The sequence below is a fragment of the Pelodiscus sinensis genome, chromosome 5 (genome assembly GCF_049634645.1).
Source record: "Pelodiscus sinensis isolate JC-2024 chromosome 5, ASM4963464v1, whole genome shotgun sequence".
Classification (NCBI taxonomy): Eukaryota; Metazoa; Chordata; order Testudines; family Trionychidae; genus Pelodiscus; species Pelodiscus sinensis.
In genome coordinates, this window is record NC_134715.1 from 12,944,678 (window position 1) to 12,958,903 (window position 14,226).

General features: G+C 43.9%; 1 protein-coding gene across 9 annotated transcripts in view; it reads right to left on the bottom strand.

Moving 5' to 3' along the window:
• The window catches only part of WDFY3 (WD repeat and FYVE domain containing 3), a 372,301-nt gene that overhangs the window by 248,398 nt on the left and 109,677 nt on the right, over positions 1–14,226 (bottom strand). For 8 of the 9 annotated variants that reach the window (XM_075929522.1, XM_075929521.1, XM_075929529.1 and 5 more), the window contains one exon: positions 257–349. The exons of the other annotated variant lie outside the window; for it this stretch is intronic. The gene's annotated coding sequence lies outside the window, so the exon portion shown is untranslated. The remainder of the gene's footprint in view (positions 1–256; positions 350–14,226) is intronic. 9 annotated transcript variants of the gene reach the window in all.

The window sequence follows — 14,226 nt, forward strand, 5'->3', positions numbered from 1 at the left end:
CTATGTATTTCTAATGCTTTTGTAGGAATAAATCAGCACTGTAATCTTACTTGACTGTATTGGGAAGCCAATTCAGATTTTCTGTGTTTAAAATTGATACACTTTCCTTTTCTCTCAGACAAATAAAATCCTTGCATCTGCCAAACTGCATCCAAAAATCAGTTAAGCAACTGCATGTGGCAATTACAAATCCAGAGCAATTCTAGCAAAATCTCTTAAACACAGAGAGCTTCCCCTCCCCGTCCCAATCACTGACCTCTATAGCATTCCTGGGTCACAGGTATTAACTTCATGAAAACATGGTCCATTCCTCTTCCTGGATTTTCTTCAAGAACAAGCCGTGCTCCCACTAGTTAATACAGAAATAAAATGGAAAAAGGTAAGCACTCTATTGGAACCACAAATCTGTCAAGACCAGTTGGGTGGTCACACTCTAAAGAGGTCTTTTACTTGGTCTTTTACACAAGAATTTGAAGGAAGAATACAATCACTACATGAAATGAACTGCAAGACCTCACTAAGAAAATAAAACTGACTAGGAACACCTAAGCAGCAAAAAGTGTTCTTACTTGTCAAGCCCAAATTTCTGTTTTAAGTAATACAGTAGCATACTGTGACTAGCAAGAGTATTATATAGGGAGAAAAAGAAGTCTGGTTACAATAGGCAAATGGGAACCAGGCCCTATTTCCAAGGTCTGCCACCAATTTCTTGTGACATTCAAGATGCTGGACTACCTTTTGCATCTCAGTCTGCAAATCTGCCAATTGGGTATTAGATACCCGACTAAGATTTTAGAGACAGGCAGAAACAAGCCAAAACATAGCAACGGTCATCCAAATCTAAAATAGCTGGAAAAAATTAAAAATACATTTAAAAAAAGATTTGTTTTGCTTTTACTTTACACACATTTATAGCTTAAAGAAAGAGGAAAACAATCAGAGAACTGAATGCATGGAAGTAAAAAGAGTACAGCTTAATGACTGCATTACCTTTAAGGCTTTGAAAGCACTCTGGTATTAATAAAGCTTAACCAGCTCAAAGGATGTTATGAAACTTAATATTTGTAAGGCACTTAGTTAAGTATTATTGTATACGCTCAGAGTCACTTGTCTGGTTAAAGAGGGGGTTAACTCACCTTGTGCAGTAACAGAGGTTCTTCGAGGTGGATGTTGCTATGGGTTCTCTACCTTAAGTATCTGAGCACCACTGCGTGCCTAGTTGGAGATTTAAGGTAGCAGTACCCTCTGGTAGCCTGCGCACATGGAGCAAATGGCATGCGCAGTACTGCTATTACACACACGCAGCCAACCACCCCCTCCATTCCTTCTCGGTCACAGAAGCATTTAATAATATCCAAAGCAGAGGGGAGGAACGGCAGGTGGTGGCGCACCCAAAAGGACAAACATCTCAAAGAACCTCCCTTACCGCACAAGGTGAGTAACCCTCTCTTCTTCTTTGAGGAGTGTCACTATGGTTGCCCCACCTTAAGTGACTATAGAGAAGTCCCATTGATTGAAGGTGGATGCTTTGGCTAGTCAGTAACCTGGATCACAGTCAGAACAGCGTGCCCAGATTTAGTACCCTGGGCTTAGTCTACACTGCAGGGTTTTTGCGCAAGAAGTCTTTTGCAGAAGAATTCTTGCACAAAAACTTCTTGTGCAAAAGCGCGCCCAGACCTCAAAGCGCATCGCAAAAGCAATATGCTTTTGCACAAGAGAGCGTCCACACTGCATGGACAGTCTTGCACAAGAAAGCTCTGATGCCCATTCACCTCAGCTTTTTCCAATAGGGGTTTCTTGCGCTAAAACCCCTCCGGAGCATCCACACCTGCCTTTTTGCGTAAGAGCTGTAGCGCAAAAAGGAGTTATTCCTCAAGGGGAAAGGAATAACTCTACTGGAAAAAGTCCTCTATTCTGTCATTTTTCTTATGCAAAAACGCGTTCGAGGTGTGGACGCTCTGTCGGTTTTTGCACAAAAACAGACATTTTTGCACAAAAACCTTGTAGTGTAGATATGGCCCAGGATAGGTAAGTATCAAGGCTTAACATCTTGTGAATGTGTGGGCGGAGGACCACGTCACAGATCTGTAAATGTCCACAAGAAGTATGTTATTGAGGTAGGCTGTAGAAGCCGCCATTGCCCTTGTAGCTTGCATAGTTGCAATAGAGGGTCTTGGTTCAAGAAGGAGTTAGGCCAACCAGATGTACTGCACAATCCATATGACTATCTTCTGGGTGAAAATTGGCATGCCCAAGGAGATCTCTCTGCAGTGGATACGAACAGTCTAGGTGTTGTGCAGATTCTCTTTGTGCTGTCCACATAAAAGGAAATTGCTCTGAGCACATCAAGCACGTGCCACGTAACCTCTTGTGCATTGGCGTGAGGCACTGGAAAAAAGATGGGCAGTATTACAGGCTCATTGCAGTTGAAAGAGGTGGAAACGTTTGGCAAAAACTTTGGATGTGGTCACAGAACCACTTTATCTTTAAGGAATACCATGAAGAGTGGATCAGCCATTAGGGCACCAATTTCACTCACTCTCCTGGCTGATGTGACAGCCAACAATAGGGCCACCTTCATGGAAAGGTGGAGCATGGATCATGTCGCCAGGGATTCAAATGGGCTACTGGTGAGGGCCTGAAGAACTAAATTGAGGTCCAGAGATTCGACTAGAGGTTTGACAGGCGGGAAAGTGTTTTGCATGCCCTTAAGGAAGCGCTTGACTGTTGGATAGTCATATCTGGGCAGGAGATGTGCCCATCAGATACGGGTTAGGGATGTAATAAGTGTAGTCGATTAACCAATTAACCGATAAGCAAAAGCTTATAGGTTAATGCTATAGATCAGTGTTTCTCAACCAGTCGTACGAGTACCCTTAGGGCAGTGGTCCCCAACCTTTAGAGGCTCCCGGACGCCCGGGGGTGGGGCCACTCACGTGCCGGGTGCCCAGGGGTGGGGCCGCGCGTCCGGGGGCACACCAGGGGACGGTGATGCCCTTGCACCCAGCGCCGGCACGTGCCCCAGGGCCGGGGCTGGGGCCGCCCAAGCACCTTGCGCCTGGGGCCTAGGCCGCCCAAGTGCCTTGTGTCGCCGGCCCGGGGCCAGCGCCGCCGCCCGAGCCGCGCGCCTGGGGCCGGCACTGGCGCCACTTGAGCGCTGCGCATCCACATGTGCCCCGGGGCTGGGGCCGCCCAAGCGCCACGCACCCGGCGCCGGTGTGTACCGCGCGCCTGGGGCCAGCGCCTCCCGAGCGCCGCGCTGATGGCGGGGCCGGCCCAGGTTGTCGGCGGGCATGCACAAATGCCCCAGCGGGCGCCATGGCACCCGCGGGCACCACGTTGGGGACCCCTGCCTTAGGGATACTAGAGAGAAGTCTGGAGGGTACGTCAACATAACTGAAATTTGGAGAAAACTGAATTTTTGTTCTAAGTTTTACAGTGTTTTATTATTTTTGTACTTTTTACACCCAAAAATGTCATCGCCCACCCGGCTACAATTAAGTTGTTTAAACAAACTTGTTGCAATGGTAGAAAAAAATTGTGTGCGTCTGAAAACTGTAGGTACTGGGGGTACGCATAATTTTTGTAAAGGGGTACTTCATAAAAAAAGGTTGGGAAAAACTGCTATAGACTACACGCATTCCCCCCACCCTCCGCCAATACATTTTTTAGCAGGCTGGCCAGCGGCCCGGCTCAGTGCTGGCTTGTGACGGGTCCGGGACCTACTCCCGCTATGGCTCTGCATTTGAAGTTTATTAGGAGCTGGGTAGGCAGGCAGCCTTGCTCAGTTCCGGCTCAAGCCAGGTCCAGGAGCTCAGACCCTCCCTAAACAGGGGCTGCTGTCACCCCGCACTGCCAGTCCATGAGGGGAGCTGGTTTTTAAACTGGCTCCCCTCATGGCCCAGCTCCTGCCTGGCACCCTGCGTTGATACAGAGGCAGCAGTGCAGAGTGGCAGGAGGCTCCTTGGGAATGGGGCTGGAGCACACTGGCTGCTGGCCCCACCCCGGTGGACTATAGAATAGTCGACTAACCAATAAGAATCCATGAGGTTACTCAACTATTCAATTAATCAATGTTTAAACATCCCTAATATGGACATTGAGTCCAAGGCAAGCATCACACTTCTAATTATGCCAGGCTCTCCTGGCTTCAAGAAGAAAAAACTTTGGGGTCCAGAACTTGGTTGAGAAGAAAAGAAAAAAAACCACAGGGTTAACTTTTTTCCAAGGGGGGGGGGGGGGGGGGGCTAGAACTTAATGCTAACTATAAACTTACTAAACTACTTATGATAGTATAAACTAACTACTCTATCTTTTTCAGTCAGAAAAAGCACTGTCTCTTCTGCCGACTAGGGTAGACAAGGAACTGAGGGGAGCCTGTACCTGTAGACATACCCACCTGCTGCGATGTAACTCTCCCATATGGGAACAAACTTAAAAGGTTCCTAAATTCATATTAACATAATCCCGTTTGAAGAAGACTATCTGTATATGAGCTACTAGGAGGCAGTGACCCCACTTTCTCTTGGGGGTAGGTATCCCCAGCTCTTCACTAGCCGCCCAGGAGAGCCAGGCCGAGGCATGGCAGCCCTGTCCTACCCACTTTTCCCTCCACCCCAGCTGTCAGGCCAGCTTAGATCCAGCTCTCCCTCCCTCCTCTCCTGGCCGTCGGGCAGGGCTGAGGCCAGGCCAGCCCCAGGCGTCCCACATCCGAGTCCTCCTGTCAGGCAGGACTCTCCCCTCCCATCCCCTGCAACCTGTACTTCAATTTGATCCCCCTGCCTTAATTTTTGCACTCACCATTCTCCCTAATCCCTCCCTCTCCCCACCACACACTGCCTATCCCTACCCCCCCTTCTTTCCTCCATTCCTACACCCCCATCTTTCCCTAACGGGGTGGAGCTAGCGCCATGTAGGGACTAGTGAGGTGCCAGGAGGCAGCGCCACCTCGCTCCTCATGGTGCGTGTGTGTGGAGAGAGGGGAGGACAGGCTACCCAGAGCCAAGCCGCAGCAGGCATGTGGGTTGGGCAGGCTATGGTCGGGGTCCAGAGATAGGCAGATGCTTGTCCAGGTGCCCCCTCCTCCCCTCAGCACACCAGGGAGGTGGCATAGCTCTCGGTACCCCCACCCCAATACACACACCCAGCAACAGGGAGGCGTCAGGACAAAAACTTTTCCTGCAGGATGCAGAGTGATGCAGAACATTACTTCTGTTGTTCTGCAGGAAAAATTTTTTTAATATATATAGACACGACTCCTGCCATCCTAAGTGATGGGCATTGTAAATGTCACCTGACTCTTGCTACACATGCGCCTTTCATTCTTTTTGGCTCAAGCTACTGATGCTCCCATCTGTGGTACCTAAATTAGGCATGAATAACTTTTTCAATACAACACAGGTACACCCAAAATTGCAGTAGGTGCAGTGCACTACCCAAAATAAATTCCAAGCAGCAAAGGGAGGATTACAGACATAGCTTAGGCCCTGATGTGTGCAAAAAAGCATTACAAAATCATCTGATTTTCCCCAACACATGATTTATTTTAGGGAAGTATCTCAGGAACTTCTTGCTCAAGTCAAACTGACAAATTGGGACCAACAGAAACCAGCACATACACACTAGACAGAAGGCACAGCAAATTTAAAGGCAATCTGAGTCAGCATGTGGATTTTAGAGAACTAAATAGTTATATTTTTTAAATAATAAGAAATGTTCTACCTTAACTAATTAGACTTGCAGCTTCACTATATTATTTTCCACTTCATAGTCCCAACAGCTCAATGCCCACTTCTCCCTCCCATGCTCTCTTTACACACCCAATTCCTAACATCCTTGCTCCCTTTTCAATGATCTCTCTATACTGCCATCTTCTGGGGTACACTAAAGAAACAGAGTCAACATAATTTCCTATGGTCACTATGAAGAGGAGTGGAGCGGGTAAGTCAGGGAAGTCAGAAAGACAATCCTGGAAAAGGGAAGTATCTGACAGAACTTAAAAGTTCCACCAGATACTCTTGGTGAAAATCAGTTAAGTGATCTTGAATAAATATTTGACTTCATTCAGAAGTGGCCTATGTCTGAGATGTAATCAGAGAGACAGTGGTTGTTTGTGGGAGTAAATAGAAGTTTGTAGCCTATGCCAGAGATGTTATCAGAATATATGTTCATATGCACACACAGTCTGAAGTCTCTGAGAATCACTGTGCTTCTGTCAGAGGAAATGAAAGAAACGAGAAAAAAATAAATGCTCACTCTGTACAATTAAGTATTTTCCTAAAAAGTTAAATACAAAATTCAACTGTTCTACAAAGAGTTATTTCAGCAAAATTTGGAGATGACATTCAATTATGGCACTGTAAAACACAGGACTTTTAGTCAAACTAAGTTTCAGTAATCACAGATATTTTCAGGGGAAGGGTTTGCCTTCCTAATCAAACCTAGTCATTTCCATGAAGCATTCAAATACACTAATTTAACTGTGATGATTTCGCTTTCAAACACCAGACGACATGTCCTTAACTCAGTGGTCCCCAATGCGGTGCCCGCAGGCACCATGGCACCCACCGGGCCATTTCTGTGCGCCTGCCGAGTGATCAGGGTGATCATATCCAGCTTCTCATCCACTGTAACCCCCAGGTCCTTTTCTGCAGAACTACTACTTAGCTGGGTGGCCCCAGCCTGTAACAATGCTTGGGATTCTTCCATCCAAGTGAAGTCCTTGTTGAACCTTATCAAATTTCTTGTGGCCCAATCCTATTGGAGCCAGACAGTCCAAGTACCTCCCTGTCTGGTGCCCTAATGGGGGCTGGTGCAGAAAATACAATGGGTGTTTGTCTCCATTTTTTTGAGGAGTCACCCTTACTTGATGCATGGGATCTCTTCCTGGGCTGGTCTGAAGAACAGTCTCTAACACCAGAGCCTGAGGGAGCTGCCTTCTCAGACTTAAGCACTGGGGAGGGCTGTCGAGATGGGGTGGAATGCTCCAGGTCTGAGGCTGGTTCTACTGTGTTTTCCAGGGTGCTTCAGTTGTAGCTCTCTGGCTTTCCACGTCTGGGCTGTTAACTGCTTGCAGTGCTGGCAGTGGGCTGTGGCATGGGCCTGCCCCAGGCACATACACATTGCAAGTGCCTGACAGAAACCGGAATGGAGAGCCTGCAAGACATGCAGCATTTAAAGCCTAGGGAACCTGGCATCCCAGAGAGGTAAGATTATCAGGAAAAACAAAAGGAGAAAAAAGACAAAAAAAACAGTAACACTGTTTTAACTATTCGAACTATGAAGACCAGCTTATTATACTAAACTACACTAACAAAAACAAACAGAGTCTTTTGAAGAAAAAAGTTAAGAGTACTGCGGTTCCAACCGACGCCAGTGGCGGAAGAGAAGGAACTGAAGGGACAGTTGGCTGTGCATGCATAGTAGCGGCACTGTGTGTGTCATCTGCTTCATGTGCGCAGAGGGCACTGCTACCAAAATCTCTGACTAAGTGCACAGCAGCACCCACACATGTAAGGTGGAGCACTGACAGGGACAAACTGACAGGGACTGTTGATAAACAGAGAACTCACTAGAACCAGATGTTATTACATCCCTAGTTAAAAGGTTAACTGGTTTTGGTTAACCAGTGAGGGCTGGAACAGCTCACTGCCCGCTAGCCGCGCCGAAGTAGCTCCTGTCCATGGGGTGCCCAGATGCCCCCCTCCTGCAGGTTACAATTTGCTAGCTCCATGGGAGCGGGGCCAGGAGGCAAAGCCCACAGCAAAGCCTCCCTGGAAGCAGGGCCAGCAGTGGCAGCTGGTGCCAGCAGCAGCCCCTGCCAGTCCCTCTCCCAGGGGGACAACTTCACTGCCACAAGGAAGCCTCCTTGCCAGCCCTGCTCCTGTGAAGGTTGCTTTGCTGCGGCAGCAAAGCCTGCTCCCGGGCAGGCTACACTGTGGGCTCTGCAGTATAAAACTTATTTAAGCTTTATACTTCAGAGCCCCCAGCACATGAAAGCACTGTGATTTTTATCAGTTATACAGTTACATTTTTAACTGCATTTTTAGATCCCTAGTATTCACCCAAGAATTCTCAAGGAACATAAACGTGAAATTGCCAAACTATTATGTGTGGTATGTAACCTATTATTTAAAACTAGTTTCTATACCAGACGACTGGAGGATAAGAACTGTAACATTTTTTTAAAAAGGGCTCCTAAGGTGATCCTGGAAATTACAGGACAGTAACCCTTGCTTCAATACTGGCAATTTGATTGTAACTATAGTAAATAACAGAATTATCACACACATAGATGAACACTTGGGGAAGCATCAATACAGCTTTTGCAAAGGGAAATCATGCCTCACCTGTCTATTGGAAATTTTAAGAGGATCAACGAACAGAGACAATGATGATCCAGAGCAGCCACTCTCCACAGAGGGCCTGGGCATGTCACAGGCAGAAACAGCCCACAGTGAGCCTAGGGGCCTCAGGCAGGGGCTAGGGGCTGCTTCAGCCTGGCTATGGAGGGTAGGCTGGTGCATCTACCCCTAATTGGTTAACTGGTTAAAAATTAAGTAAGCTTCAATTAACCGTATAAATGGCATTTTACATCCCCCTATGTGCAACAACATACATGCAATATTTGATATAACAGTTAGTACTCTTTAGAGACTGACAGTGCCATTAAAAAGCCATTTTTTGTTCTCCAACTCTGTTATTTTGTTTTTATTGCTAGTTATAGAACTTTTACAAAATATTCTTATCAGAAAACATTAACTGAAATCTTACTAACAACATCAGAAAAAAATGATTGCTCACATAATTAACTTTCCTCTCTTCAGTAAGGCTCCTTTTTGCTCCTCTTATGCCACAGTTTTCAGCTTTATCTTTTCAAAGCAAAATATCAGTTTCTAACACAGTGAATTTATCTGACAATTCACTGCAGTTTCCACCCAGCTTCTACTTGCATTTTCCTCTTCAGTGGAACAGTCTTAATCTACCGTAGTTCTTTGCAGAGTTCATATATTCATTTCTCAACAGAAGTATTTTCACACCAGAAAAATTTATGAAAAAGATAGATACGTGCAAAACTGTGTCAAATTGAGTGCCCTTTCATATAATACATTGTAATATTACATTTTTTTAAAAGGAAAAGTGTTAAAACTCTTCCTTTAAACCAAAAGCAGAAACAAATTCAGTATTAAGCCTCAGGAAATACGCCATACCTATCTTGGTGATGGGCATAGCCTAATATACATTGACAACTGTTTATACACTTGAAATAAATTATTTGGCCTCAAGACATATTTCTGTTCAGAAACACAAACTATTACAAATTTGCCCACTTTCTCACACAAGCCAACTTTTCAAAAATGGCGTGCTTTGTATAGAGGACAGAAGAATTAACTATTTAATGTATAATTGCTATTTGCCGCCACTGTTTTTTCCTGTGCTGATTTCTACCACATAAATTATACTGTAACTTAAAATATATACATTGGTTTCATGTTCTGGACCCTGTACTTTATTTCCTGTAGATCCCTTATCAATAAAAATAATTTAAAAATAAATTAGGTCAAACCTCTTGGACTTCAGCACTTTGTTTAAGAAGCCTCAGAACACCAAAAAAATTGCTTACATCCCTCAGTACAGAGAAATAATCAATAAATGCTACATCAAATCTCAAGTAGCATGTTGTAAGTAGAACTGGTCAGTGTTTTTTAGAAAAACAAAAAACAGTAAATAGCGTATTGATCTAAATATAGTATACAGGACCAGTGAAATTGGAAAGAAATTAAAGCAAGCAAGAGAAAGATAATGTAATACAGACCTACTGCTTATCTGCATTTCCCCTCTTCTAATATGAAGTAATTTTAAACAAACTACTTTTCAATGTGGTTTTTCAGAAGATGGATTATTTTTGTTTAAGGCTGTACATGTTGCCACTATTACTTATATTATATTAACATTCCCAATTAGGCATCAGAGTTTTATTGTGCTACACACTGCACAAGTATCTAATAGAGCAGGCCTACTCAATGCGCGGCCCATGGGCTGCATGCAGCCTGAAGCCAGCCCATTTGTGTGCGGCCTGCGGGTGGGAGCCAAAACAAAAAAGTAGTCAGTATAATGATATGTGTTGATATGTGTTTTAGTAGTTAAATTCCTGGACTGTCATTGCTCATGAAAAGTGCTGTCATATGGCTGTAAATGGGGTAAATATTGCATTTTATTAATATCAACAGAACTGACTTAAATGGGGCCTGTGTGTTGTATAGTCTTGCCTTAATCTTTGTATTCATGCCCATCAGTGTGAAAGAAGCTATTTGCATATATATATTTGCAAATATATGTAACCACACTTAAGTTGTGGCCCTCGGCATGTGCTATGAGTTTCATTGTGGCCCCCGAGGCTTCCAAAGTTGAGTAGCCCTGTAATAGAGAGACCACCACTGCCTGAAAGGGCATTTGACAGGTGTTCTTTCAGATTTCTCATTAAATCTCCTCCTCAGTGTTCTGTCAAAGTTACAGTGCAGAACTACATATTAAGTTTAGGAAAAGCTGTCAACTACTTTGCAACCCTCTGTACTACAATTTAAAAAAGAGCACAAATCACAGTTAGAACTGGATGAGGCTTCAGGACACAAATCTAAATATTACTTCATCTCTGGGAATGAAAAAAGCAACTAACATGACAGAACATAACCAATGTCAAGAGGAAAGAAAATCTTGCCTGTATTTGTATTACAAAGGAAGTGTAAGTTGTGCCACATTATGAACCAAACTTCTACTTTCCTACTGCTGCTACCAGACTGAAAGATGAAGCAGTGGTTCTCTTGTAAGTCCTTCTACTAGCGTACGTTTCACTGAAATTCTTCCAACAACTTCACCTCTCTGTGCCCTACAGCACTAACACATCTGGGCTTATTTGAAGTGATCCCTTCAATGAAGAAAGCTGAATAAGGAACAACTTTATAAGGATACAGTTCCATTTCTTGATCTAACAGACCTACTTTTTGGAAAGAAAAAATATTTGAGTAAGCAGAAGGTTATTGACTTTGTAGTTGCAAAAATAATCAAAATCTGTCACTTGAAAATATATGTGTTTAAATTTTGACAACACCCAATTTAGGCTGAATTTAGGATATGCCTTTGCATTACACAATACTTTTACTTCTCTTTTCATAATAAAACACTTTAAAAAACAACAAGCCTGGAATACTAGAAGTTTTAAATGCAGACAGCATTAGAAAAGAAATGCATCACATAGAAAGCTAAGAATACAATGAAAGCTTTGTTATCTGGCACATACGGGGACTGGGGTTTGCTGGTTAATTGAATGTGCTGGATAACAAAGCTTATTGCTCTGCCCCTTACGAGCAGCTCAAGGCTGACTAAAGGAAGGAAGTACCTGATGATGATGTCAGCTGGCGGTGCCGGCTGTCAGAAGCCCTGCAACAGCCAGCTGGACAGGCGGGAGTCAAGTGCATGCACTAGGGACGTTAAATATCGACTTACTGACTAATTGAATAGTCGATGCATTTTGCATCAACTATTCGATTAGTCAATAGGGCGCTTCCACCTTTGAAGTGTAGCAACAGCCCTAGGTGAAACCCAGGCTCTCCATGGCATTTCAAAGCGGCAGTGCCGTACAGAGCCCAGAGGTCAGCAGGGGAGTCCACTTTGAAATGCCACAAAGAGCCTGATGCCTGGCTCCCCACAGCATTTCAAAGCAGCAGCGTCTCACAGAGCCTGGGGTAAGCAAGGGAATCCCCAGCTGATCCCGGGCTCCACACAGCACTGCTGCTTTGAAACACTGCATGTACCCTGGGGTCACCCCAGTTGGCCCCGAGCTGCACACAGTATTTCAAAGCAGCGTGGAAGCCCTGAGTCTGGCTCCAGGCTCCAAGCATCTTTGCTGCTTTGAAGTACCCCCCCCCTTTTACCTCTCCCCCCCACCCGCTGCCTCTTTTTGATACAGGCAGTGGGGGGGGGGGGGGCGCAAAGACTAGTCAACTAGCCTGTGGACTATCCAATAACCAGTTGCTTATCGGATAGTTGACTAGTGCTTCACATCCCTAGAGTGCACCTGAAGATGTGGAAGTATTGTGGCTCGGGGGCAATGCCAGTTAACAGAGGGCCGGATAACAGTCTCTCTCACCACCACCACTACTCATGTACTACATTAGTAAAAAACAAGGGGAACAGATTAACCTTACAGTGTTCCCGATGACAAAACAGAATTCTCTATTACCAGCTATGAATAAAATCATATTCCAGAGCAGAAAAATCCACACAGATAATATACTGCCTAAAATCTCCAGCAATATAAATTTAGGAATAAGTGACAGGTATAGGCATAAAGCAAAACAACTTATGCCTGAACTAAAAGGTCAAGTCAATCCATCTCCAGAGAACTTGCTACAAATTCCAAAAAGCAAAAACTCCAAAGAAGGCAGGAAGCCAAACTTAGAACTAGTCCTTTAGTTGTCACCAAGTGTAGTCCCATTCAAACTGGTCACAAAAGATATGGATGACCACTGAAATTAGCTGTACTTGAAGAAAAAAACCCAACAACCACCTTGTTTACTATCAGGCTATGTCTAGACTGCATTCCTCTCTCAAAAGAGGAATGCATATGAAGCAGATTGAAAATACAAATGAAGAGTGGATTTTCAAATCTCACGCTTCATTTGCATAATTGCATGAGTGTGTTTTTTCAAAAAAGGGTTTTTTTGGGGGGAAAAAAACCCAGCAGTCTAGACGGGGTTCTTTCGGGGGGGGGGGGGGGACTTTTTTGAAAAAACCCATACATCTCATTTTTTTCAAGAGTATGGGTTCTTTGGAAAAAAAAGGGGGGGGGGGATTTTATTTTTTCCCCAAAAAACCCTTTTTCGAAAATGGACTCTCACACAATCATGCAAATTAAGTGTGAAGTTTGCAAATCCATGCTTTATTTGAATTTTCTATCTGCTTCATCTGCATTCCTCTTTTCAGAGAGGAATGCAGTCTAGATGAGCCCTCAGAGAACCAGGAAGCCAAAAGCACTTACAAATTACAAATCTTTTAGATACAAAGTGGAAGAAACATCTCAGTGGGGAGACAGTGACAAACACATCGATTGGAATCCTACATTAGACTTTGAGACAGAAGAACAAACTGCTCAATAACAACTACTGGAATATTACTAAGGCAAAAGAATGAACTAAAGAGTGATCTCATCTAATGGAGTCAAGGTCTGCAGGTAAGAGAAGATATTGTGGAAAATGTTATCATACCTCTGATCAACCTAAAAAGAATCAGCCTGACCTTTGTACACTCTAGGGGTACATCTAGACTGCAAGCTTCTTTTGAAAGAATCTTTTTGAAAGAACTCTTTCGAAAAAGCTTCTTTCGAAAGACAGCGTCCAGACTGCATGGATGCTCTCTCGAAAGAAATCCCTGATTGCTATTCACAGAATGACCACCAGGGTACCTGTGCTTTTTTCGATTGCCTCATCTGTTGAAAAATGTCCCTGTTCTGCATCCAAACATGCCTTTTTCAAAAGAGCTCTTTTTTCTAAAAAGGCATTCTTCCTCATAATTTGAGGTTTACCAATGTCAAAAAAAACCCTGCGTTCTTTCAATTTAATTTTGAAAATTAAATGTAGACTAGACCAGCATTTCTTAAAGAGTGTTCTGCAGCACACCAGTGTGCCGTGAAGCAGTTGAAGGTGTGCTGCGGAGAACAGAATTAAAAATGGCCGCCCCTAAAAAGGCAATGCCTGATCTCCTGATAAAAGGGCAAACTGTGTTGGTATTCCCCATAAAAAAAAAAATTGTTTGGTGTTCCTCAGTCTTAAAAAGTTTAATAAAACACTGGTCTAGACATACCTAGGAGAAAATCTAACAGCCAACAAGTCCAGTGCAGTCGCTAAAATAAACTCAGCTCTCCCCCCAACCCCTAAAAAAAAAAAATCAGCATGAAAAAGGATCAAGGAAATACAACTGTTTACTCAGCACTACCCTGTTCATTAATTACTTCCCAAATTTAAAAACAACGAATGGTCTAGCAGCACCTTAAAAACTAACAAAACATATGGATGGTATCATGAAATTTCCTGGGCACAACCCACTTGTGACTTGAAGTGTGTTGTGCCCACAAAAAATCATGAAACTATCTACATGTTTTGTTAGTCTTTAAGGTGCTGCTAGACTATTAATCTTTAACGGGAAAAACTTAAAAAACAACAATCTACCTCC